A 24,918-nucleotide genomic window follows, 5' to 3' on the forward strand; every position below is an offset into this window, starting at 1 on the left:
TGCTGAAATTGTGGATATCCTGTGCTCCTAGTTACTACCAAATCAGATAAAGACTTCCACAGCTTGGAGAAGAGGCAGCACATTTCTGAATTGAATACTTCAGATGAAGCTGGTATCGTTTAAGCAGTTCATCTTACTTCCTTATGCCTAACTGTGCAGAAGTTGTGATTGTAAAAATTAGAATGCAGATGTTAGTTCAGAAGACAAAAGTTTCTGGAATAAAATTAGAGAGCTCCTTCTGCTAATTCCAAAATCATTTTTGTTTTGGAAAGTAAGCACAAACTTAGCCATTTTTCAATTAAGTCAGAGTAAGTACAGAAGTTACACTTCCGCAGTTTGGGAGGAAACGCGTAGGTGACCTTTAGATGCTGGTAGTTGACTCCTCCAGATTTCCAGATGTGACACTTCACTTTTCATGGAAGAATTTATCCCCCATGCATTTCATATTTACGTTGTAGTTGGCTGTGTGCTTATTTTTCAGTGGTTTAGTTACATTATAATTGGCTACGTGATGGTACAAGGTGTTTAACTTCAACCTGCCAGAGGCTTTGTCTGAAGCATATGGATAGGAGATTATGCCATCTTCTTTGGTTCTGGTCAAATGAGATAACACTGTTTGTTAGCAAGTCACGTTTGTTATCTTGCTGTAAAGTACATTTTTCTTGCAAAGGCAAACTTAAAACCAGTTTTGAGTAAGTAGAGGAAGTATAATATTTTTGCACTTAAGAAACGAGATTAGTGTCTTTTTGCAAAGATCTCAAAATCAGTCCTTTAGAATGGTGATTTTATGTTTTATGCAGCTGGAGACTAGGGTGAGTTTATTTGATTCATTTTATCATATGATTCAAGTCTTCCATTGAACTAAATCATAGTGCTCCCATACCCCTCAAATTGTCAAATAAAACAGCATCTGTTTATGATAATGATTATCTTAATTTAAGGAAAAATCCTTCTGTTCTAGCTTGCTCAGTACTTCTCTTCATTAATAGCCTCCTGGAAGACAGTAGAACTACTTACAAAGTAAAACACTATTTGTTGGAGGAATATTGGAATCCATCTTAACCTCTTATGTAACTTTTGTGAGAAGAATTACAAAAATTAAGCATGTAAGTTTGCATGATTCTAAGTGTGGTGTTTTTCCCCCATTTTCAGTAGAAAATAACTGTCTTGTCCATCAGTTTCAGCCAGGTCCCTGACTGCTCACAGGTCCAAAGTATAAGCAGAAACTTTGCTGCAGGCCATTCAGGCTCCAGCAAGTTAACAGACTCATTTTTATTAACGTGGCAACTGAAGCGCCAAGGTCTAAGTGAAAATTGTAGGACTTGTTTGCCTGAAGTTAGGCAAGAAATTCACAGATAAGTACCTAAATAAAAAGCCTTTTCTGAGTGATGCTGAAAGCCCTCTTAGCTTGACCCTGAGCATGTCTGGTGAAAATCACGCTTACTAACATGTAAATAAGGATCTGAATTTGTAACTTCAGGCATTCCAATTTGAAAAGTTTGGTCTACCACTCTAATTTCTGCTTTTGATGCTGAGTTCATCACACCACACTGCTTAGTTGTTTTGTTTATTTGCTTGTTTTTAGATAATTACAGTTACAATTTTGACAAAAGCTCAGTAGAGAAGACCAAATGGAGATGTCAACTGTGTGAGCACGGGCTGTGGACAAGGAACATATGGTTGGGTATGTGCAAAATAACAAAAGGTTCTCTTTAGCCCAGTGAAAGGTGACAGAGAGCTAGAGAGAACAACCGCATGAGGAGAGGGGGAAAGAGGCCGGTACATCAACCTATAAATGAAATATGTCGTAGTTCTTTTAGAGCTCCAGATATAATATAAAAGATGCCCAAAACTCGTGTGTGTGTATATGTGCATCTGCATACTTCTCAAAATTTTTCAAATTATGTATCCTATCTTACAGAACTTAACTGTGCAGAGGGTATTTTTTTATGCCTCTTGTCAGAAAGGGCCTGCAGATGTCTTCTACGCAGTCTTCAGTGAGGCCAGCACGCTGTTTGGTGCTCATAGAAAACAACTAACTCGCTGCTTGCAGAAGAGTTGGCGTATTTGTTTAAATTTCTTAAATGTGTCTGAGTGATAACAGCAGCTGAGCAGCATTTGCCCTGTGTAAATTTCTTTGAGTGCAATAGAGCTTTTTTTTTTTCTTTTAATGTACAAGAAAATGTGAAAACACTACAATAAAATAATATTTACAAACTCTACCCAGGGTCGCTCAGCTATCCACCTAACACTTATGATACATTCAGAGAAAGACATGAGAACAGACAAAAGACGTTATCCAGGGAAATTATGATAAACAAAAGTGTTTTTTATTTTTCGTTGTTTGTTCTCTATCATTGCATAATTTCCACAGTCTTAAAATATAATTGTAACCTTACTGTTTGGTCTGTATTTTGAAACTCTACATAGGTTGAATAATTGTCTACGTACCGGACTGTCTGTGACTGTTTAACAGGTACACATAATCATGTCTATTCTCTTTTAAGTAAGCTTCTTTCGAACTTAACCAGGTTAACTGTGTTTCAGCCTTCAATGCTGCAGTGAAAATGTACTTCCTGAAATCTGGTTTGCTTGCAGATAGAGGCTGACACAGTAGATTTAGTATAGCTGCAGTATTAATGTTCGAAACTCCCATGCTGCACAGTCGTTCCCCCCACCGTGCTACATAAAAATGCTGTGCAGTTTCTCACTCCAAGGCTCCTCTGTTAGGGCAGTAGCTGACTTTACACCTTCTGCTGGGCTAATGTTTTCATTTGTATACAATGCAGCTTTACACAGTCACCCAAATTACTATTTATTGCAAAATAAGTATGGTAAATTTATAGTTTTTACACAGTATTGACTTAACATTAATTTTCAAATGGTGACAGTCAAGGAATATAAATCTGGGAGAAGACTGGCCAGATGAAAGACATAAAATGACAAAAGAAATGTGTTACTACAGTATAACTTGTGTTCATATGTATTTTTGACCAGCTATGAGAAAACATAAAGGAGAAAGTTTCTGAAATTATAAAATTCGCAGCATGGATTTATGTACATACTGTGTTATTATTTTTGTATGTCTCCTGTCACAATGTTTGGTTGACTCAATTTCATGTGGGTAGCTTTTCCACATTTTCAGTATTTCTTGAGGAGGTTGTAACGGCTTCAGAATGTGCTAACAAGTTTTTGGATGGAGGTTTATAAGTTATGTTTCAAAAGGTGATGGAAGAAGATGTGGATTTCTTTGAAGGCCTGAACTACAGAACCCTAATGTTTTAGATGGCACTGAGTTTTGGGTCAAGAACAAAATGGACCAAAGCAGATTTCAGATTTCTTTGATCTTTCCTTCTGTTCATACATGGATAGGACTGTGTGTTTTTACAGTCCTTTTTAGCAACCAGCTACGTTTTCTGGACTCCTGTCTGTTCTTCTGTCCTGATTTAGGAATTGCTTCTCTCCTTCATATCCAGCCTCTAGTGCTCCCTCCCCTTTGCTAAAATCTCAGCCTGTGTTTCTTATGAGGTAGGCAGTGGAGGATAAGGAGCAGTGCAAAATTCTCCTTGGTTCTGCTACCACAACCCCCAAAGGGAAAGCAGTCTCCCACAGCCAGCAGAGTTCGGGAGGAGGAAATCACATAAATGTTCTTCATAAAAGAGAGAAAATAGGTATAGGCAATATTTTAAATTGAAATATAATGAAATTATTATTTATAGCCCAGTTTCTACCTTACATCCAGAATCTGTCATTTAGGTGATTGGGCTAGCAGGTGGCAAATATAATTGAATTCAAGAAAATAAATAAGGAAGTAGACTGGGGATTGTTGACTAAAAAGGAGTCATCTAGTGTACTAATTAGGAGGATTTATAGGATGCTGTACTTAGAAATAGATGATTATTGATAGCTCATCTTAATCACGCATGTTATCTTGTAGTTTCAGTTTTCCTATGACCAGTATTACCACTGCGGTCAGACGTGTGATTACAACACGTGTTGTAAACTAACCTGGTGATAGTCCACCTGGCGTGGATGCCAGTGCCTTAAACCATGAGGGCAGGGACTGCTGGAGCTGCACTGCTATTGACTTTAAAATATGTAGCCTGAATACCTACATGCATTCTGTTGCTCTTCTTACTACAGTGTAGGCAGACATACATTTAGAGAAGCAAGAACTGTATCTGGTGCTGTGTTAGCAATGACCAGAATACAAAGCAAAAGACCCACTGCATTAGACGCTTTGATTTTTCGTCTGTACATTTTATGTAAGACTGCACAGAAACAGCGTTACTGATCTAGAGAGGATATAGCAGAAGGTAAGGTATCTATCTTTGGCCTAGGTAAAAAGGGAAATGGAGTTGGACTTTTTAGTTAATTAAAATGGAATGTGTAAAAATTATAGGACAATAGAAATTTAAGAGAGAAATTGCTTTTGCAATTCTTATATGTCTAAGTAGCAATCTGAAGATGTGTTAAGTGGAGATCTAAGTAGAAGTTAAACTAAACTACTCGTCAGTGGAAACTGCTGAAGTGGCAGTTAAATCTCTTCCCACTCCCACCCCCTTTTTTTTTTTTGGAAGGAAATAGTGGTGATAGCCCAGTGGAGACAACCCTGGCATTTAGGTCAGTATCATCTCTCATTATAGCTAGTTTTAATGTTCAAAGCTATGTCAGTTATTGGCGAGCTCAACGTGGCAGCCATGCCTGCATTGCACATTCCGGTATGCTCTTATCTAATTCATTTCTTTGTACTGCATTTTGGAATATTTTGAATATGAAGTATATCAGAAAAGCAGAGTTGTTTTGTTCTAAATTGAAAACTCCAGCAGAACTGTTCCTCACAGAAACTAACAAACATCTAGAGTGAAATACCCTGAAGAAGATTGCAGCTGAGAGATTGCAAATATTATTTTCAGAGACTTTTGAGATTTCCTTCTGAAAGAGGATAGCGTTAAGGGATATGCTGAAAATGTAGAAGGGGAGCAATAGCAACAACAACAAGATAAATTTGGCTAGCCAGCCTTTTTTGCTATTTCATGTCTAACATTCATTTTGGAGCTATAACATCCATCTTGAGTTGCATCAAGTTGAGGCTGGTTTATTTTATTTTTTTATGCCTGTTAGAATGGAGTTGATTGACAAAGATTTGGTCTATTCTGTACTGTCACCTAATATTTCTGTTACTATGTCTGCATTATTTCAACCAACAAAATACATTTTTTTTTAACAAGTCGAGAAAAAATAAGCAAAGGTTTTAGAATAAAGTAAATCACTTTATATTCGCTTTCAGGCATTCAGTGGTTTTATAGAATTTCTTTATTGCAAGTACCTCCAAATGATTTATAGCAAATAAAATACAATGGTAAAGCAAAATATTTAGTTTATTAAAATTTAGATTGAAAGGAAATTCGAAGGAGATCATTTGACATGTTGAACGGTTATGATTCAAGCCTTTCTTATGCCCAACAACAAATAAATCCATGGACAAAGGGTATGAAAACCATGCACTTCAGTGGTGAGGCAAATGCTCATTAGGCACTATGGAATCAGGTTTTTCTTTTTTCTTTTTTTTTTTCTTACTGAAAACTTGTACTCTGAATTTGACAAAGCTGCTCTGAGCCGGGGCTTGTACCACCTCAGGAGACAAGATTTTATATGATTTGATGGGAACCAATAGAGCTAGAGATGCCCCAATCTATTTGGCATTCCTCAGTCGCCTCAGGAAGCTTGCCACTTCACTACTGGAACTTCCCTCTGGGTGCAGACTTTGTCCCTAAAAAGTAACTTGTAAAAATAATACATTGCAAAATGATTGAGACTTTGTGTATTGTACATGTGAGTGATACAAATTTAGAATTTAGTGCTTGTGCTTGGATTGAATGCAGGCGAAGGATATTATGTAAGAATCTTTACAGCTGCATTCGTGCATTTGCCTGAGTTACTTTAGTGGTGGAGAGGAGAGGAAGAATTCTAAACGTGTCACCCTGGTTTTACAAATCTGCAGAGATCCCCAAAGTGATCTAATCCTTCTGCATTATGTAGTAAATACCACTCTAAATTTGTTATGTACAAATGCCTGCCTGTGTGCACTCCCTCTATCTACATATCTAATCTGTAGATCTTTATGTCTAGATGTGTGCATACACTTGTTGGACTTAAGTCACAAAATGCTAAGAGTAATTGTATGTGCGTAATGAGTGTTTATGTATGCATGGAAGATACAGAGGAATTCACAGTTATTTTTCATTTTGAAATAATGCAAATAACGAATAATGCTTGAGCTAATAAACACACTTTTTTGTTGTGGGTTTTTTTTTTTTTCAGTTTATCATGCTAACTATTACGTGGCACTTGAAAGTTGATTGAAGAATAAGAGTGTAATGATAAATAGGGAAAGCCTGGCCATCTTATTTTCATTGTGACCAGTTTTTTACTGGATTGTTGAAGTAGATCTGTCTTTATTTGCATTCAGATATAAATATTCCCAAAATTAATTCAGTGTAAAAAGTAAGGGTTGCAATTGTTATGAAAAGTGATTGCTATTTTCCAGTACTCTGTGATGTTAATCAATATGGATTTTGATCTCAACGCCAATTACTGTGCTAATCATCAGTATATATCTTTTTTAATTTTTAGCTGCCTTTCTTTAATGATGTTGGTGGGCCTACTAACCTTTCCTTTGTAAGAGTGACTGCCAGTTATCTTTTTTCTTTCTTTTTCGATGTGTACGTTCTTAGTAGAGCTTTCTTGGGCTACGTCCACGGAGACAAATAACCGCAGTTTCTGTCCTAGACTGTTCTGCAAGTAAGCCATTTCAGCATGTGTATAGGCTCAAGTCCAGCACACGTACAAGCAGCAGGGTGGAGGGCCATGGCTCTAGTTTAGCAAATAAGAATGCACCTTTGGCTGTGCTCAGTTACCACAGATGAATTGAAACGCAGAACCTGAGCATCTTTGCCCCACTGAATGGGGATGACGGTAACTGATGTATTGGTGGGGTTTGTTTTGTTTTGCTTTGTTTGTTTTTTCTCATGCAGCCCAGCTAGGAGGAGACCTCAGGTTTGAAACACAGTATCCCACTGTGACAGGACAAAAGACCATAGCCTGTACCAAAATGAAATGTAGTTCCAAATTCAGCATTTTAGAAGGAAAGTTATGGAAGAGATTCTGTTCTAGTCTGCATTCATAACTGTGTAAACATATTGTTAGAATTCAGCGGCTAAAATCTCAGATGAGTCTGTGCTTCCTGAGCTTGGTCCGGGCGTTGCAGTTCCCTACTGTAGTTCAGCTGGGCAGCGTACCTTCCCAGGCAATAGAGCTGGAACTAGGCTTTACCTTTAATGATGCTTGTATGTTGACAGCCCAAGTAGTAATTGAATGTTGAAAAGCATGGCTTTATATAACTTATCCTTCATTGCCAAAGAACTCCATGGTAGAGGTAATGATAGTATTCAGTTCCCTGGAAAGTATTCATTAGCCTTAATTATGAAGCTTTCCTTCCTCCTCTTTCATTTTCCCTTTCTATTCATTAAACTTTTTTTTTCGTTTCGTATCTGGAACAAGTGAAGGCAGAGTGCAATAAATGATGGAGTTTTTAATTAGAAAATCATAATTTAGTTCCAGTGCACAGATTATATTGAAATATATATGAAACATAGTGGCCTAATGCTGCGTGGTGCAGTACAGCAGTTAGTGTGATCCAGCACTAGAAGTCAAGTTATAATGCCTGTTGTCTGTATCGCAGAACGTCCTTTTACTTTAAATGTTCTCTTGGATCACAAAGTCATAGTTCAGCCTATACTCCTTTATCTCTTTGTCATCCTTCCTTGGTGCATGTAACTCGAAGTACTTGATCTTACAAACAGCATTCAAAGCTGAGATGAATGATCTCATTTTCTCTCATATTTCCTTAAGCATATAAATTTTCTGTTTAGAGCAGAGAACCATCTATGTTTGAATTTTCAGTAGTATCTTGGATCTACTTAAATAGTGGGAAATGTTTCTGTATTTCTAATTTCCACTATGGTTGACACAAATTGACATTTGCAGTTATAATTACCCTACATTCCCTAGTTGTAGCGCAGCTGCAGAACTTACCTTCTGTATAGCCTTCCCCCAGAAAAATTATTCAGGGAGAATACTTAGTTCATTTATAGGTATTCTCCAAAACAGCCTAAATATCTATGTATTCACCCGTTCCTATAGTATCGAACTGAAGCGAGAAAAGGCAGGCAAGAGGGGGGAAAAAGGGAAAGGGAGGCATTGCCTGCTCAAATCTGCACTGCAAAAAAAAAAAAAAAAAAAAAAAAAAAAGACAATCCTTGTGTCTGGGTTTCAACACCGGGACACCACAATAGCCAACTGCTGATGATTTTTGAGCAACTGTAGTGGATACTGCTCATAGTTCTCTGCTTTGACAGTATTTAAGCTTTCTGGTTCAATTCTGTGTGCAGATCCACTGGCATCATCCTTATCAGAGAGAGCGAAGTTTCCTCTTCAGAGATTTTCTGTGGAATCTTCTTCCACAGCACACGCAAGTTAGGCTGTCCCTTTAAACGGGGTCCTACAAATTAAAGCCTTGTGACTAGAAAAAACTCATTCTCTCATTGTTGTTGTGCACTGTGTATTCGTGAAGGGTCCTTCTGGACTTACTTCTAAAGGAATAATTATACTACTTAAGTATTAAACATCAAAGTTCTTCATTTATTTTTAAACCAATATAAAAGTAGGACAAAACTGATTTACAGTTTATGGCATTGCATTCCAGAATTGCTGGCGTTGCAGCTGATGTCCTGTTTCAGCAATACTGCCACTGCCGGGCGGCTCAGAAATGTAGATTTTAATCAAAAACTTTATTTTGAGATACACTTTAGTTAAATGATAAATTAATCTTTTCTTATGAACTTTCAAGCTGTTACAAAGGGCAAACGGTTGCAGCCTCCTTTGAAACAATTCAAAAGCCTGGTTTTTCATCAGTATATGATTTCACTAAAATGGAATTGAAAGTTATGTGTCTCTTTCTCACAGATTGTTATTTAATCACTATATATTAGCTTTCATTGCCCTTTTGATATATTTAAGCTCATAAACTTCTCATTGAATAGATTGAATTTACCATTATGTTGTTACTTTTTATGAATAGAATAAATCAGCATTGGATGCGTTGGTTTGCACTGAATTGTTTACTTTAAGGGATATTTAAACTTGGCTGAAGCAGGGGGGAGATCTCCAGGAATGGAAGGTCTGATGCTCAGTGTTGTAGTTTAAAACCCGTTATTTGGTAACCCTTTTAAATACAACCCCCCCTCAATCAGGACTTGCTAATATATGTTATCAAGAGATAGGAGGCTAATAAGTTTTCCTGAAGTTCTCTGAAATGCTATATATTTTGCAGTAGTTCTACTAAATAATATTTAAATACTTATTGTTTTATTATTGCACTAGAAACCTTTCATTTCACTGTTAGGGAAATATTCCAGAAAAAGGCCCATATTCTTTTCATTAAAAAAAAATCAAGTCAGCGTCCAAAACCTCTGTCTAATATCTCCTTTTATATTATAAAATCTTCCATAAGGCCTAGTCCTAACAAATGCTAACAAATTATTGAGAACTTCCTTCTAAAATATACTGCTCGGTTCTTAATATTTATGGTATACATGAAACTTGAAAGCATCTGTTCTGCAGAGAAGTAGCTATTAAAATACACTTAACCAGTAAGAACTGTCTCTTAATTCAGAGTCAGAACTTTGCTCAGTAGCCTTGCGGGAGTTAGCTGAGCAGGGGTGATTCCAGGAAAGTGGTGGGAAGGCATTTTCTTATTTATTTTGATTATAAGGAAATAGTAATTTGTTTCACTAAAAGGTCTTCAAATTATTTGTACAAACTGGTTGACGTCATCTACAGATTTGCGGCACAGTGTTGAGAAAAGTTACCGAGTTAATTTTATCATGTTGTTTCTTGGGGTGGGTTGTTTATTGTTGTTAATTAAGCAAAGTTCTGCATAGGCAATTTCGAAATTGTATATAATGGATGTGAAAACTTGGAAACTCTTACACCAGTGTAATCATGTAATAACATCTCGTGTAATTTCTCAGGCTTTGTGTTTGATCGAGGTATTTTGTTTGGATTCAGCATTGCTCCTGCAATTTTTTCTTCGCTAATTATGTGAGCATTTTTATTATTGTATTAAGTAGCTAATTAAATCTGGTCAGGTCAACCTTTCTTGATGATTAGAAGTAGGCATCTCATCTTCTGAAAAAGCTAATCATTTTGGGTGGAACATCTTGTTCTTGTTTGAATAATTATCTTTGTTTACGTTCACACAGCACTAATCGCTTGAACCAGACATCTTTTGGGAAAAAAGGGGGACTGCCCATAGCAGGTTTTCGAATGCCATATACATGAGTTATGAAGGAGGATGCATTTGCCTCCGTTCTTCTCTATCAGCAAAACAGGAAGACGTTTTGAATTAATAAACCAGAATAAAAGCTGTATCTTCTAAGTACTACTAAACAAAGAACTGTAGTTTGTTTCAGTTAACTTTTAATAGCAAGTCCTCCTGGCTGATTTGTTGAGCTGGAGTCTTGTTCGTTTGCGGAAAATGCCTCATCAGCTGCAAAGCAGTTTTTTCACTTTTTAATTATTGCTGTTATTAATTTATATAACTCTATATAACTCTTATAACTGCATGTGTTGTGGCTTCTTACATCAAAGTTGAGACCAAAAGGAGAGACGGCAAAGCAGCTTCTTTAGAATTTCTCTGTGCTCCTTGCCCCTTGTGTCTGAGCCCTGGCAGGTTGTGCTCTTCTGCTGCTTCTCTGGGAAGGACTCCAGAACTCAGTCAAAGGGTGTTCATGTTGAAGACCATTTTACTTTGATCATGAAATACTGTGATGGTCATAAACTATTTCTTCTCAGGAGCAAAATTTTGGGGTTATAAGAGATCTGTTAGCTCAATGCCATATGGTCCAAAAAGCAGACAGGATGCTAGAAACTATTAGGAAAGAAATGGAGCCAAAACACAAGACATGCTGATACCAGTATAAATCCATCACGTATCTGCATCTTGAATACTGTGGGCTGCATGTCTTAGAAAGGTTATGTTAAAACAGGAAAAGCTGCGGAGAAGGGCAACGAACACAATCAAAGATATGACAGCTATGGAGGTTGTAACCATATTCACATGTGTATGCATCGTAGTATTTCTTCTACAAAAAGATGTGAAGTCAATTAAAGACGTAATTTCTGTGCAATTCCTTTTCTGATTAAAATTGCCTTCTTTAAGTGATTTGATTAGACATAAATGTATGTATATTATGGTTATCAGTCTTTATAGTTAAAATAAAGCTTTTCTCATTGGAGAGAGGAAGGATATGCACGCAAGTTTAGATCCCTAATACGCTTCCACTAGCTCTTCCCTGTTCTTTTAGTTTTTCTTTTTCTTTTTGTTTTTCTGTGGTGCATTTGTGGATGTATTTTTCTCTTTCATTTGTTTTCTTTACCTTGAACTTTCTCTCCAACCCTCCAATTTTCCTATTTTTAGCTAGACCTGATTATACATGTTTTTATCTCCCTCCATTTTACCGTTTTTTCTCAGCATTTGTTGATGTCTCCCTTTCACATGTACTTTCCTGTCTTTCTCTGTGTATTGAATTTCAGCTCAAATGGAAAGACTGAACAGGGATTTGGGCTTTGACCTTTTTCTTGATAGTGGGAAACAAGGTAAAAACCAACTTAAAGTCATGGCAGGGGGCAGGGTGTCTCTTAGCTGACCTGTGACATGAGGAAGACTGAGAGAAAATAGATTCCTATTTAGCAAACTTAACTTCCCCTAAAAATTCATGCTCCATCCTTCCAGCTGGAAATAAGAGAATATAATGGGTTGTTACAAGCTGTTAAAATCTGAGGCAGAGGAGGGGGAATAGGCTGAAGTTATTCTATGAATTGTTCAGTTCTTTGTGGGAGGCTGTTAAAATAAAGCAACAATATAAAAGACGAACTATATACATCAAACAGCTTTACATTAAAATTGTCATTATGATATTTCTTCCTCGATTGTCTAACAATTGTGTACTTTTTTTTAAAAAGTTTTACATTTTTTGGTTCTTTCTGAACATTATGAAAATTGTACTGAGAGGAGTAAATTCATTTGCATAAAATTGACTGCAAAGAGCAATTAGTCCTTCATTAATATGCAAATTTGGTCCAGTGCAAATTCATCTATATATGAGGCTTAAATATGCAAGTCAGTCTTGCTGTGCTAGAAACCCAGATGCTTTTATTTACTTTGAAATTGAGGGATTTGGTTAATGATGTTGTTGACAGGAAAACTTGAATAAATTTGATGATCACCATCTTTCATATTAGACGAGGCCCACGGAAAAAAATTACCAAGTAAAATACCAATTTTATCTGGTAATTTCCTATTACCAATCTAGTAATAAAATGTAAGATACAAAGTAATAGAGTTAGATTTCCTAATGTAGTTATCCTGAGACTTAAACTGTTCCCCAAAGATAGAACCATTTTTCTTAAACTTTGTTTTTCCAGAGGGTAAAGACATCTACATAAGCTGTATGAATAACATACTGCCTAGAGATTTAATATTGGGAAGTCAGCTCTGTTGCGTGTTTCATTTGGAGAGGGTATGTAAGCCTGGGAATTAAAAAGCAGGAGCTTTAGAAATGGCAGTCATCAGCATCTTCCATTAAATATCTGTATAGTCTTTTCCAGATTTAGTAATGAGGCCTTTGCTCTGAACCTATGGAGCCGGATTGGAAGCTGTTTGAACCCATGGCCGATTATATTTGGATCACCTAAGCTAATTAATAAACATTCTTTTATATATTTTTCAATGTTTACAGCCTCAGCAGCACAACTTTCTTTCTTCTGTTGCTCAACATGGAGTGGCTCTTTCTCACAGATCTAAGAGGTGGTGACGCGTCTTGCCTCTCTCCTCCTCCTCTTGCCCCTGCCCCAGCATGCCATGGCTCTTTCGGCACATCCAGGATTTCCATGGTTTTGTCCAGTAATGCTGCAGCGGCCATCACCCATCTGAGTCGCGTGGAGACAGGATTCCCTTTGCAATTATCAGGCTTGTTTTGTTTGCAAGGCGGGGGCATGCCGCTAAGGAATACAAACTATTCCTCCTAGCTTTGCTTCCGTCGTCTTCCTCCGTAGTTCTCTCAAGCCTAAATTTAGCCTTGGCATAAGCAACCTGGTCTTTCACTTCAATCATGCACGCTTGTGCCAGGATTAAATTTGGTCCTCTCTCTTGTCTGCCTTGGGCACAGGCACATTTAAAATAACAGAGGAATGTACCTTAAATGGCCTGGACTCTATGGCAGTTTATAAGGCTCTAGTTGCAAGTACCCGAGGACAAGTTAATAGATTATGCAGTTTGATACCTATGACTTCCTGGCACAGTTGTTTCGCGTATAAATCCTCACAGTGGCAAACAGTTAGTTTCTAAATTGTTCATGTGCTGTACTAGGCAAAAAAGTCTTTAGATTGGTGTTAAGGAAAGACAAAATGTAATGAGACGTTAAAACTGTCGTGCTTGCTTACCGCATAGTTTACAGTCTTGCAGGTGAATCCAAAAGCAGGAAAATAGAGGAAGTTGAGTATTCATGGGGGTTTCTGTTAGGGTTGCGTATGGTCTGGTTATTGTGTAAGCAAATCTGTCCTTTCCTCCTCTCAGAAATAAGGCACTGACAGCTGTCAGAGGGCATAATATGTAAAGTATTATTGGCAGTACTTAGTAGTTCGTGATATGATAAATTGATTAAAAGGTGAAACTTTAAAACAGACAACATCTTCTAAAATTTAAATAATATCTGCCTGCTAAAATACATTTAGAATACAGTTTCTACTGTTCAGCAACGTCCACAGCAATCTTGGCTTTCTGATCTAGCTCCCAGAAGAAGGAAAATATCAATTTTCAAAGTCTCAACATATACAAAGAATAGGCATCTCAGTGCAACCTGAGGTTGTCTCCTACCAACTTTATAATCTTTATATTCTAGATTAATAAACACCTCAGCCTTGGAGTTTATTAGTCCAAAATATATTTGTTGCCTCATAAATTCAAACCCCCTCCAGTTATCATCTAATTAAACTGCAATACTATGCATGCTATCTTAGGGGATGTATTAATAACAAAATTATGTCATGGAACAGTAATTACATACTTTGTGCTTTCTTTTCCTTACTTCTTTTTCAGAGTCTATGGGATGAGCTGGGTACACAGTGCTCCATCGTTTTGAGCGTCTCCAAACTCTGTGAGTATTCAAGGATAAGCTGATTTTTCTTCCTCTTAGTAAAAGAGAGAAAAGTTTGTGCATTTTTATACCTGGGAAAGAGAAGAACCAATACCGCTGGCTAGGCACAGTTATGAAATATGATTGTGCTAGTAATTTTAGCTCATGTTTTCTCCTCATTCTTTGGGGAGATTTCTCACAGGAATAAAACCCTGCTTACAGGATTTTTAAAAGCCAGTTCTTACTGGAGTTGCCAAAAAGTGGAGATCATCAGTTTATTTGCAGGAGACTATTAATTTACAGGAGTTCACTGGTGGTGTATATTTGAAAAAAAAGAAGATATAGTCTTATAGCCTTTCCTCAGGAGAGAGATTTACTTACAAATTTTTCAGAGGTAAATGTGCTTACTGAGTTGTAATGCATATATGGCTTGTCCCATTCATATATGGTTTATTCATATTTTGGTTTGTGCTTTGTCAAAGTTATCTTCCCAGCCTCTTCTAATATACCGGATGGTTGTGTATTCACAATATCACTTTTGCTCGATTTTTTTCAGTTAATACAAAACAAAGTATTCTGAGTCCCAGCTAGCGTTCCTCTACAATGAAAGTGATTGCACAAGAGGCAAAACAGCAGTGAACCAGGACCTGTTTGCACATACCTTCCATGTGTTCTTTAAGTACCCCTTTTATTCCTCAAGTTCAAATACATCCATTGAGTAATAATGGGAGCATGTGATTCTTGTTGACATAGGCTCCTGCTTTGCCTCACAGAACTGAATTTTTATTCTCTGTTATCCTTCCAGAGACTCTAATCCAGAAGTTAGTCTTTTCAGGATCCGTATGTCAGTGGAATATCCTGCTCTGTGGTTGCCATATTCTCTTGTAATTTGTACAACCTTTTGCTTGTCTTCATTACAAACAGTGACTGCAGCTATGCAGCCATCTGTATTTAGAGGCATCTGTATTAAATGACAGTTTCCATCAGTTTTTCTCCTGAATCTATTAGGTCTTTCCATCACAAAAAGTGTTTTTCCTTCCCCTAGGTTTTTGATCTGCCAGTTCTACAAGGTTTGCAACCTTATTGGAATTACACTGCAAAGTTACACGTTTGTGAACTATGTTAATGTTCAGAATGTGCCTAGTATTTTACGAATATCAATCAATCTTCCAGAAAATTATTTATTTAATATAAGACATTTTCTGACTAATCATGCTTGAGATTTTGATATCTAGGCAAGTTGGAACCCCAATTTGTACTGGTCAAATAATGGAATTTTATTTTTCTCTAATAAGAAGTTAAGCAGTGTTGATTCACTTAATACAAGGGGGTTTGAATCAACCTCCAGCAAGAACGCCATCTCCACTTGTAAACTGACATTGCAACTTATTGCTTTGCTTGCATTTTGCAAGCATTGTGCAGCCACACTTTCGAGCCTTCCACGTTATTAGTCTTTTCTATTTCAGTGTAGAATCCTGCAAGACTTACATGAAAAGAAAGGCCCATTGTTTTTGAAAGCAGACAGTATTTCTAGTGCTTAATGCCTTCTAAAACTGATTGGTTTTGAGTATCTAAGGAATAAAATTGACTCAACAGCGTTAGCTGTATGAAAGCTAAGGACTTTAGAAGAGAAGGTGACATCTTATTAAGCGGTTGTTACAGTCCATTCCATTCTGACATAGTGATGGGTAGTCAGCCTCTTCTGAAACAAATAGGAATGAATTAGCCTGCAAAGACAATAAACATAGCTATAGTTATTACTTTCCTGCATGTTATTGTAAAGTTTCAGACTTTCACACTCTGTGGTGTGTATGACTTCCAGGAGGATGCAGAACACGTCACAAAGATAGTCTAATTTCTGCATTTCCAATACATTTTAATAAGATACTATTTGCTTTAACCCATAATTTTCATACACAAGCAATCCTAGTGATTTAAATCAGACTGTTTATATGAATATTATTTTCAAAAATAAAGAATGCATGGCTAGCTTATGCGTTTTTGTGAATAGAAAAGTATTTGTAAAATACACAACAAAGCATAATTATTGTATGAAACAATGTATATATTACAAAATTTCCAATTACTTTGTCAGCCTAATGTCAAGGAATTTACCTCTTGAGATTGAACAGTCCTGTGTTTGGTTCTCGTTGTCTTTGGTAAATTGGTGTGGGATACCACTTGACCAGATGGAACTAAGCATTCGTTCCATTGTATTAAACGCAAACATCTGTAAAGAATCATTATATTTATGAGATACTGCTTGAACATACTTTTTTATTGCTCAAGATTTATTACTGGTTTGCCAAACCTGATGATTTCAAAACTTTTGGCAGTCTTATGTTTCTTGTGGCTATTAGTGCAAAATGGTAGTTATTGTGCCCACGGACCTGCGGAATGGTTAAGGTAGGGTCTTGCATATGTTGTCACATGAAAGCGTTTGTCATTGATGTCTAGTTTGCAAACTTTCAAATTAAACAGCTTTTTTATGTATTTCCCAATGCCAATAAATTCATTACAGAACACTCCCAGAGAAAAAGATGTATGTTGTCCAACAGTTCTATGAGATAAAAGATGCAGAAGGGTAATGTTATAGTCTGAAAATGTTTTATCCAATTTACAGTACAAAGGCATGAATTCTGAAGATTAATTCTGAGACTTCAGGGAGTAAAAGACATTTTGTTTATTTTTCTTTAAGTAATCTCTGTTTTTCCCCCTTTTTCTTCTTGTCCTCCTTTGTATTTTGCAGACATTTTTTTTGAGTCTATTAAGTTTTCCACTTATGAAATATATTATGGCTGAAGGTCGAAGGAAGACATTCAACCTTTGCCCACTTATGGCAATTACTCTGGAGACAACCACTGCTTGGAAAACAAGTATTATGAGCTACCTGTAAGTTCTGATTCACCTAATAGATAAGGAGCCAGAGATACTTCTGAACTCACGAATGAAAATTTTTTCGCTCATTGTCTGCTGCTCTTTTAAACGTAAAGCAAAGAGTGAAGTGTTCATGTATTCTATGTATAACAGCTGACATGTTTTCTGCAGTCCTGTATTTGCCTAAAAAGTCATGGATTAACAACTTAATTTGATGTGCAAAATATAATGCGTGGATGAACTCTGATACATAGCCGTTGCCATATCCCTGCTGTTATGAGAGGCAAAGACTACTAGAAAAGAAACTGTCACGAAATTCTTCCCGATAATTTTGTCATCAATTTTTCTCCAATAATATATCTGTAGGTGGATTCCACAGATGTTTTTTTCCCCTGAATGGCTGGTTCTGTGTGTGAGTTATGTTTCTCACTGTCCTTCTTGCTGTATTAGTAATCAGACCTATCTTATAATTTCAGATGTTCAGTCCCTATATTCTTAACTAAGAAAAGCTAATCCGAAACATTTACTTTTCAAACCTTTTTTATTATTTAAATGTATACTTAAAATAATAATAATAATTTTCTACATATGTTACAAATAACTCCCCGTATTATTACTGTCGTGATGCAGAACAGGCAGGAGCCAGCAGCATAGAGAGACAGAAGTGATTGTAACAGAGGTTAATGTTTTACAAGTAATAACTTGGGTGTAGTGAGACTTATGGTCTTAATTAACTCTCTGAATGTTTTTCAACACAACCGAAGTAAATAATTTTAAAATCTAATTTACTTGTCCTTATGCTATCCGTTTACTCTTTGCCTTGCTGCTTTTGAATGACAAAAACTAGTCCGTTTTGCTTAGATTTTAGAGAATCTCACACAGATTAGAGCATCTATTCTTCTAGCAAAAAAGCAGCTGTATATGAGTAAAATGATAATCCTGACCAGGGAAAATAAATCAGCCCATGAGATGTGGCTTAGTTCTATATTTGCGTTCCTTTCTTGGAAATCCTTACGCTGGCCAGAATAGCCATCAGCATTACGTAGACTGGCAAAATTTGGTCATTATATTTCAGATAGTTGGTGTCCTTTTGCTGGAAAGAAGCAGCTGGATATTTTCTGTCATAATGTGACCAATCCACCTCTGTTGTTGTCATTTTAATTGCTGTGGCTGTTTTTTTAAGTCCTCTACAGAAGGTCTTTGTAGTGACAAGCGAACAGTTTACGCTTCATAAGCAAACATAAAGAAAGCTGCTGCTAATTGGAGAGGGAGTAATGCAGTTATGATTCCATCAACATTTAAGTTACATTGTTAAAGGATGCATTTTGGTTGTGTTTATGTTGCCATATAAAATTCTACTCAGGATGAATTTGGTGGGGAAGATTTTATAATAGAAAAGACTAATTCCGGGATCATGGGAAACAGAGGGAGGAAAGGGTGGAAGGAAGGGAAAGAAGTGAAAATTTTCTAACCTATGTATATAATATTAAAGATCAGAATCTTACTACTCTTTTTATTTCTTATGATAAATGTTACTTAACTGGTGGCTTGTACTGTAGCTTGTCTTTAAAAGCAGAAAGACCTTCTCACAGCCCCCAAAAGCTCGCTTTACCTTGCCCTGAAGAACTGTAGCCACAATGTTTCATGCTGAAGAGGACTCTTGAAAGTCACCAGTAGTGTCCTTTAATGTCCTGAAGGAAGGAATCATTGTTCAGTAATTTACTCTCTTTTGTTTTTTTCCTAGAGATTTTGCATGTTATAGCTGTATCTGTTCACCTCCCAGCTTCTAAAAGTCTGAAGAATCTTGTTTTAAACTTTCTTCTTTTCCATAAATTACAATTCCATGGAATATTTGGCTGCAGATGAATAGTTTTACAGCTACATGTCCAAACTTGTTTCTTCTAAGTGCCTTTTTTTTTTTTTCTATTTGTGTGTCTTTTCTCAGGTGACTACATTTTTGGAGCCTCATTCCGAATAGTCTTGGAGGGGCTAAAGATGCTTCCTTCCCCAGTTCCCTGGCTAGTTTGTCTGTTTTTCAACAATACAATTTTTTTAGTATCTAAACAAGGAAATTGCTGCTATTTACATGGAAAGAATCATAGAGATGACAGGATTTCCCCCCCCAAAGCACTCACTGTGTAATTGCTGAAGACATTCTAAGCCACTCTAACGAAGAGTACTGTCTGCCAGTCATTATGCTCTTCTTGGAAGACCATCTGTTGCACTTCAAATATGTAAAGGTCTGCCATCATTTATTGCACCAAACAAATCAGTTTCCTTGTCTAACATGTTGTAACTTGTGAATGGGGACTAAAGGTAGTTTCAGTTGCAAAGTGCAGAATATTCTCTTTTGTTGCACTATAAATGGAAGGTACCCGTTATTCACCTCAAATTTCAGAAGACCAACATACTGATTATTGACAAACTAGTTGTCAATGCTTTTGAGTAATACCCATTTATTTGGCAGCATAACGTCAATAACAGAGAATTCCAAAATACATTTTCTCTTAAGTTGGTCGTAAGTACATTGTGAGATTGTTGCTTCTCGTAAATGAACCTTTCCTTTGTGATGATATCCCAGATTTGATATATACTGATACTTGAATTAAAATGATCTTATTTTAACTAAATTATCTTTTTCTTTAATTAGATTAGTTTTATCTGAAACTAGTAATTTGAAGAAACTTTGTGTCTTTTGTTAATAAAAAGATTTAGCAGCTAGAAATACTAGAAAGTTTCTTTAGATAAGCCTGTGTTCTTTACAAGGTTGTAACACTTGGTTGTATAGTCTTCATTTATATTAATTAATTAGAATCTTTTCCATGAGGAAAAGGAGCAAGATCAGGCATGAAACAATGATTTTTTTTTCTCCCGCTGCAGATTTAAAGAGCTTGCACAGTCATTCATCTCACATGAGGATATAGATGTAATAGTTTCAGGGTAGAAGAATTCTATTCAGAGATTTCCAAGTAGAGAAATGCACAAATTTTATATCTGATTAGGGAGTGATCCCATCTTTGTCTCTTTCCCTTCTCCTTACTGCATAGCCACTAATGTTCTGGTCAGAAGTAATAGTATGTTAGATCTTGAATGTCAGTAGCCCCAGAGATCCTGACAAGACTATTCATGTGCATTCATACGTCTTAACCAAAGCTGACACTAAAGAGAACAGGAATTCACATATTCCTCTTTTTATTGCCATGTATTAAACTCAAATCTTCTATTAGAGACCTCTTCTAAAAACGACATATTCACCATTTGAAAAAGGCATTCTTGCAACATCTACACAAAGCAGCTGAACGTCAGTATGGCATAGAGCAGAGTCTTCCATAAAAACTCAGTGCAAATCTAAATTATGTAGATAATCTAAATTATCACCACAATTATCATCATCTTACAAATGCTTTAAGGTAAATACTAATGGGAGGAAAAAAAAGTCCCTCCAATCTTATCTTCTGTGGGAATTTTGTTATTGTCATTTTTAAATTAAAAAGGAAGTGGTCTTCTATTTTCTTGAAATATGTGACTTGTCCTTAGAGGAATCCACGTATTCCAGTAACTTGAGCTACTTGTTTACAGAAGATCACACATTGTGTAAATATTCTGCTGTACCTTTTACTCTCGACATATTTATACACATGCTTGTAGCATTATGTGCAGTACATATATTGGTAACTTTGCAGTGATTTGATCATATTGTTAAAGCATGATAGACATTTCTTCACAGTGATGATATTTTTAATCTTTTTTAAAATGGCTTAGTAGTAGTGACTAATGCAGACTAGGTGGCTCTGGGCATCTAGCCATTTTTAGGTAGTTTAATTTGTTAAAAATTATCTTTCTTCCCACCCAAATCCCCTTGAAACCATTTGGCAACTGTTCGACAGTTCTCTTCTCCAATAATAAGTCCTGCTGAGACCTCTATATCCTCCTGATAGAACTGCCTGTGCCAACTGGAGACTGACTGGCATGAATTTGAACTCTGTACTACTTGATATATTTGCTTCACATGAACCAATTACAGTAATTACCACCTTTGTAGCTGAAGTTTAAGCATTCAGTCTGCACTTCATACCTCAGGTTGCTGGCAATACGTGCAGTCCTGTAATCTCAGTTTTTGTTCAACTAATTAAGTAGAAAATAAATACTTTGAAAAATTAGGAGAGAGTCTGAATGAAAATCAAAGGCTAAACAATGTCACTGTTCTTCATGTACTGTTGTCCTTAAGCTAAACGTCTTGCTTTTTTAGTCTTTACATCTAAAAGGTTCATTTTCTTTTAAGTTTGTCCATAGAGAGATTCAGTAGGAGATCCTGTAGTCCATTGATTTTTTTCCTATTCAACATCTTTTAATGTGAAAGAAAAAGCAGTATAAACAAGAATGGTTTGGAAATGCAAACGATATGTAAGTTCTCCCTTTTGTGTTGGTGTTTTTCAAAATATCATTATTCCTGTCAAAAGTATTACTTCTGCCTAAAGGGGAAAATTATCCCTTACTATTCTTGGCTAGATGTTTTGTTGACTGTGACTATGTAAAAGCGTGAGGATGTAATACCAGGACAAGTGACTACAGTGTTAACTGCCCAGTTCCTACCAGTTCCATTGGTTTAAATCTGATGCAACACTGACCATCTCACCCCTGCCCCCACTATTACCTTCTTTCCAAAGACTAGTTAATTTTTAAATTGGATCAGTAGCATTTTCTTAACTGGTAAAGTTTATATTACACAAAGATGAACCTAGGAACGAGCACAAACTTATTGGACTGTCCCTTTCCCAATATGAATGCACTGCATAGTGTATATACTAACATTTATGTTAAAATTTCTTCATGCAGTTTCCCTCTAGGGAGAGGAAGCGAGATGGAAAAGGCTGCATGTGACAGATGCTAATTATGCAGCTTACTGCACTTCTGGAAGTTGCAGTGATGAGAACTGTATAAGAACGTATGTAGAAAATAGAAAGTGTATTTTCAATGACATTTTTTCACAATATTTTTTTATCTGCCTCCTCCCTCTTTTTTAAGGAGACTTTATTTCCCAAATAGCACCTGCAGTAACCAAAGGCAAGCTATGTCACAAGATCCAAAATTTGTCACACACGGATATAACTATTATCCAGTGTGTCTTAATGTTATTTAGTACTGTTCGTGTAATGAGGAAAGTTGATGACCTGAAGGTTCTGTATTTCAGGTACGACACAAGAAGAGAATGATTTGAAAAACAAATTCTAGTTGATGTACTAGCTTTGTTTCCTCTTTTGTCAATATTTTCTTGATTCTTCCTCCTGTAATAAGGTTTTGGAAAAATGATGTTCTGCTCTTGACTGTCCCTTGGTCCTATGTAAGTACTTACTACTATTAATATGTAAGAACTAATGAACTGGGTCTCAAAATGCGTTTTACAAATAAGTAAACTGAGATACAGAAACCGAGTTCCTCAAAACTAGGAAGTGAATCAGTGCCAAAACCAATGTTAGATGCTAGATTAATCCTCTGATCCGGACATTGAACTGTATTATTTCAGGGAAAATAAATAGATTCTCAGCTAGTGACAATTTGGTGTTATCCTGAATTCAGTGGAGAAATGCAAGTTTACATTTGTTATGAGGCTAGCCCACAGTGAGGCATCTTACTGGATTTCCATTCCCTCCACCAAATCCCAGTTTTACCAAAGGATACTTTCTCTGTCAGAGGAAGACCATAACGGTTCTTGTGTATTAATGCCAAGTGCTGCTTTCTTTTATTTCCTTCGAAGTGTTGGATTTCTCCTTAGGGAGGTGTGACTTAAAAACGTTGCCAGGGAACTCTCTCTCTGTGCAGTAAGACAACCACTCTAATGACCAAAGTGGAGCACGGAAACTTTGGAGGTCTTTTGTGTGCATCTCTGCCCACGGCAGCATGGAGAAGTAGGTTCAAACGCTGCTGCAGAGCAAATCCTCCTCGCATGGTCCTCATCTCCAGTCACCATGGAGAAAACCATCTGTTCTACTTGGAAAGGGGCTGGGGTTGCACACTGCCCTCCCCCCACATCCCTGCTTCATCCCCAGCTGCTGTATTTAGATGAGCAGTGAGGGAATGAATCTCCTGTGTTAAAAATACTCCCGTTCTATTTAGATAAGAAGCAAAATTTTGCTTGCCTACACTGACATACAAAAATAGTCTTGGTGTGAGTAAATCTTCAAAGTTTTGTCTTAGCGAAAATATCTATCCTCCTTATTGTTTCTACTTATCAGATAGATTTATTTATAGAGCGTCCTTCTTTCCTCCCACTCTATCAAGACGTTTGCCGAAGGTTGCCACTCGTCTTGTTCGTGAGTCCCGAAATAATTTGTAGGGCCTTTGAAACATCATCATGTTGCATAGTTGTGATGCAATGTGCTGCTCTTGCAAGAACATATCATATTTTAATGTGAATGTCATGTTAGCTGAGTAATGTGTCTTTCTTTTACTGTAGACGCTTCAGTGGTTTATATATTTTTTTTTACTTTAGATACTTTACAGTGGTTTATATTTCCACTTAATTTTGCAAACCAAACATTCTAAATATAATGTTAAATTTTACATTCTACATGCAAGATATTGCATTTAGTGCAATAGAAAATTAATATGTAACATGGGAGTATTAACAAGATGAGTATACTTTCAAAATATTTCCTAAAAATAGCTTTCACTTTGTCACTGTAGCATCTTAATTCTGAATACTCTCTAAGTCCTTCTGCAAATCTGTACACGTAGTAACAGAGGTACCACCTACTTCTTCCTCACGAGTTACACGATCTACATCCGTACATGAAAACTTGAATTTTGGAGTACGGTTTTGCTGCGGCAGCAGATCCGATGTCTGTGGCACTCCTGAAAACATAAGCTCCTGTTCTTAATGCTTGCGTAGCTCTTTAAAAAGGCTTCGCGCTCCCCAGTGCCCGGTGCCAACGTGGTATTGAGCGCCCGTCTCTGCCAAGAGCTGAAACGTGTAGAGAGCGAGCCAAGATAAGACTTTCCGCGCTCATAGGTAGGTGAAGCAGCCTGTGCTCGGACTTTGGCCCGAGGCGGGCCAGCTGCGAGCGGATGCTTGAGAAACACCTCGGTAAAGCGCCGTACGGGCCCCCCGACGGGCCGCGGCGCTGCCGGGAGCCGCTGCCCGGGCGCCCCGGCGGGGGAGCCGCGAGCGGCGCAGGGCCGCGCCCGCTGCGGGCCTCGCGGGAAGGCGGGCCTCGAACCCGCGGGCGCCGCAACTCCCGCTGCGCCCAAACGCGCGGCTCAGCCCGCGGCGCCACGCCCGGCGGCGGCCGCTAGATGGCGGCCTCTCAACGAGCAAAGCGCCGCGCTCTCTAGCGCCGCCTCCGCGGCTGCCGGCCGGGCTCCGCCGCTGCAGCCGCCTTCGCCCGGCAGCGACGGCGGCCATCGCTGGGCAGGCCCACGTGACGGCGTGGCGACCAATGGGAGCGCGGCAGGGGGGCCCCGACTCTCGTCCCTGTGGCCGCCATTAAAGAAAAAGGGGCTCGGAATTAAACGGGAGAAGAAGCCCCCCTCCTCCCCCTCCCCGCGGCGGCCGCGACGCGACATGGGGGAGACGCGCTGAGGGGCAGCCGGCTGACCAGGATGCCGCGGCCGGGCAGCCGCCGACAGAGGCACCGCTGAGAGAGAGCGAGCGAGGAGGAGGAGGAGACCCGCCAGCGGGGGCTTCGGGGCACCGACTCCGCCAGCAGCAGCAGCAGCGGCCGCCGCGTCCCCTCGGTGTCGGCGCCCGGCGGCGGCAGCAGCGGGGCCGGGATTTGCGGGGCTC

The 24,918-nt window shown here is 37.9% G+C and overlaps 2 long non-coding RNA genes across 13 annotated transcripts in view; one reads left to right on the forward strand and one right to left on the reverse strand.

Moving 5' to 3' along the window:
• The window catches only part of LOC104142769 (uncharacterized), a 26,882-nt gene extending 7,414 nt beyond the window's left edge, over positions 1–19,468 (forward strand). For 4 of the 11 annotated variants that reach the window (XR_011134921.1, XR_011134919.1, XR_011134917.1 and 1 more), the window contains 6 exons: positions 32–112; positions 990–1,106; positions 1,586–1,684; positions 2,431–2,476; positions 14,222–14,279; positions 17,008–18,679. This is a non-coding gene — a long non-coding RNA (uncharacterized lncRNA). Of the gene's footprint in view, positions 1–31; positions 113–961; positions 1,107–1,585; positions 1,685–2,430; positions 2,477–14,221; positions 14,280–17,007; positions 18,680–19,080 lie in introns of those variants that run through there. The other 7 variants (XR_011134923.1, XR_011134918.1, XR_011134920.1 and 4 more) reach the window with 5 other exon arrangements.
• Positions 14,273–24,309, reverse strand: LOC138061225 (uncharacterized). Of its 2 annotated transcripts, XR_011134926.1 has the most exons (4): positions 23,890–24,309; positions 18,748–18,826; positions 16,374–16,488; positions 14,273–15,985 (listed from the first exon to the last, which is right to left on the reverse strand). It is a non-coding gene; the product is annotated as an uncharacterized lncRNA (long non-coding RNA). The 2 variants fall into 2 exon arrangements; XR_011134925.1 differs by lacking the exon at positions 23,890–24,309 and having other exon boundaries at positions 18,748–19,023.
• Between the last annotated feature and the right edge of the window lie 609 nt (positions 24,310–24,918).

Source organism: Struthio camelus, chromosome 16 (assembly GCF_040807025.1).
Source record: "Struthio camelus isolate bStrCam1 chromosome 16, bStrCam1.hap1, whole genome shotgun sequence".
NCBI lineage: Eukaryota > Metazoa > Chordata > Aves > Struthioniformes > Struthionidae > Struthio > Struthio camelus.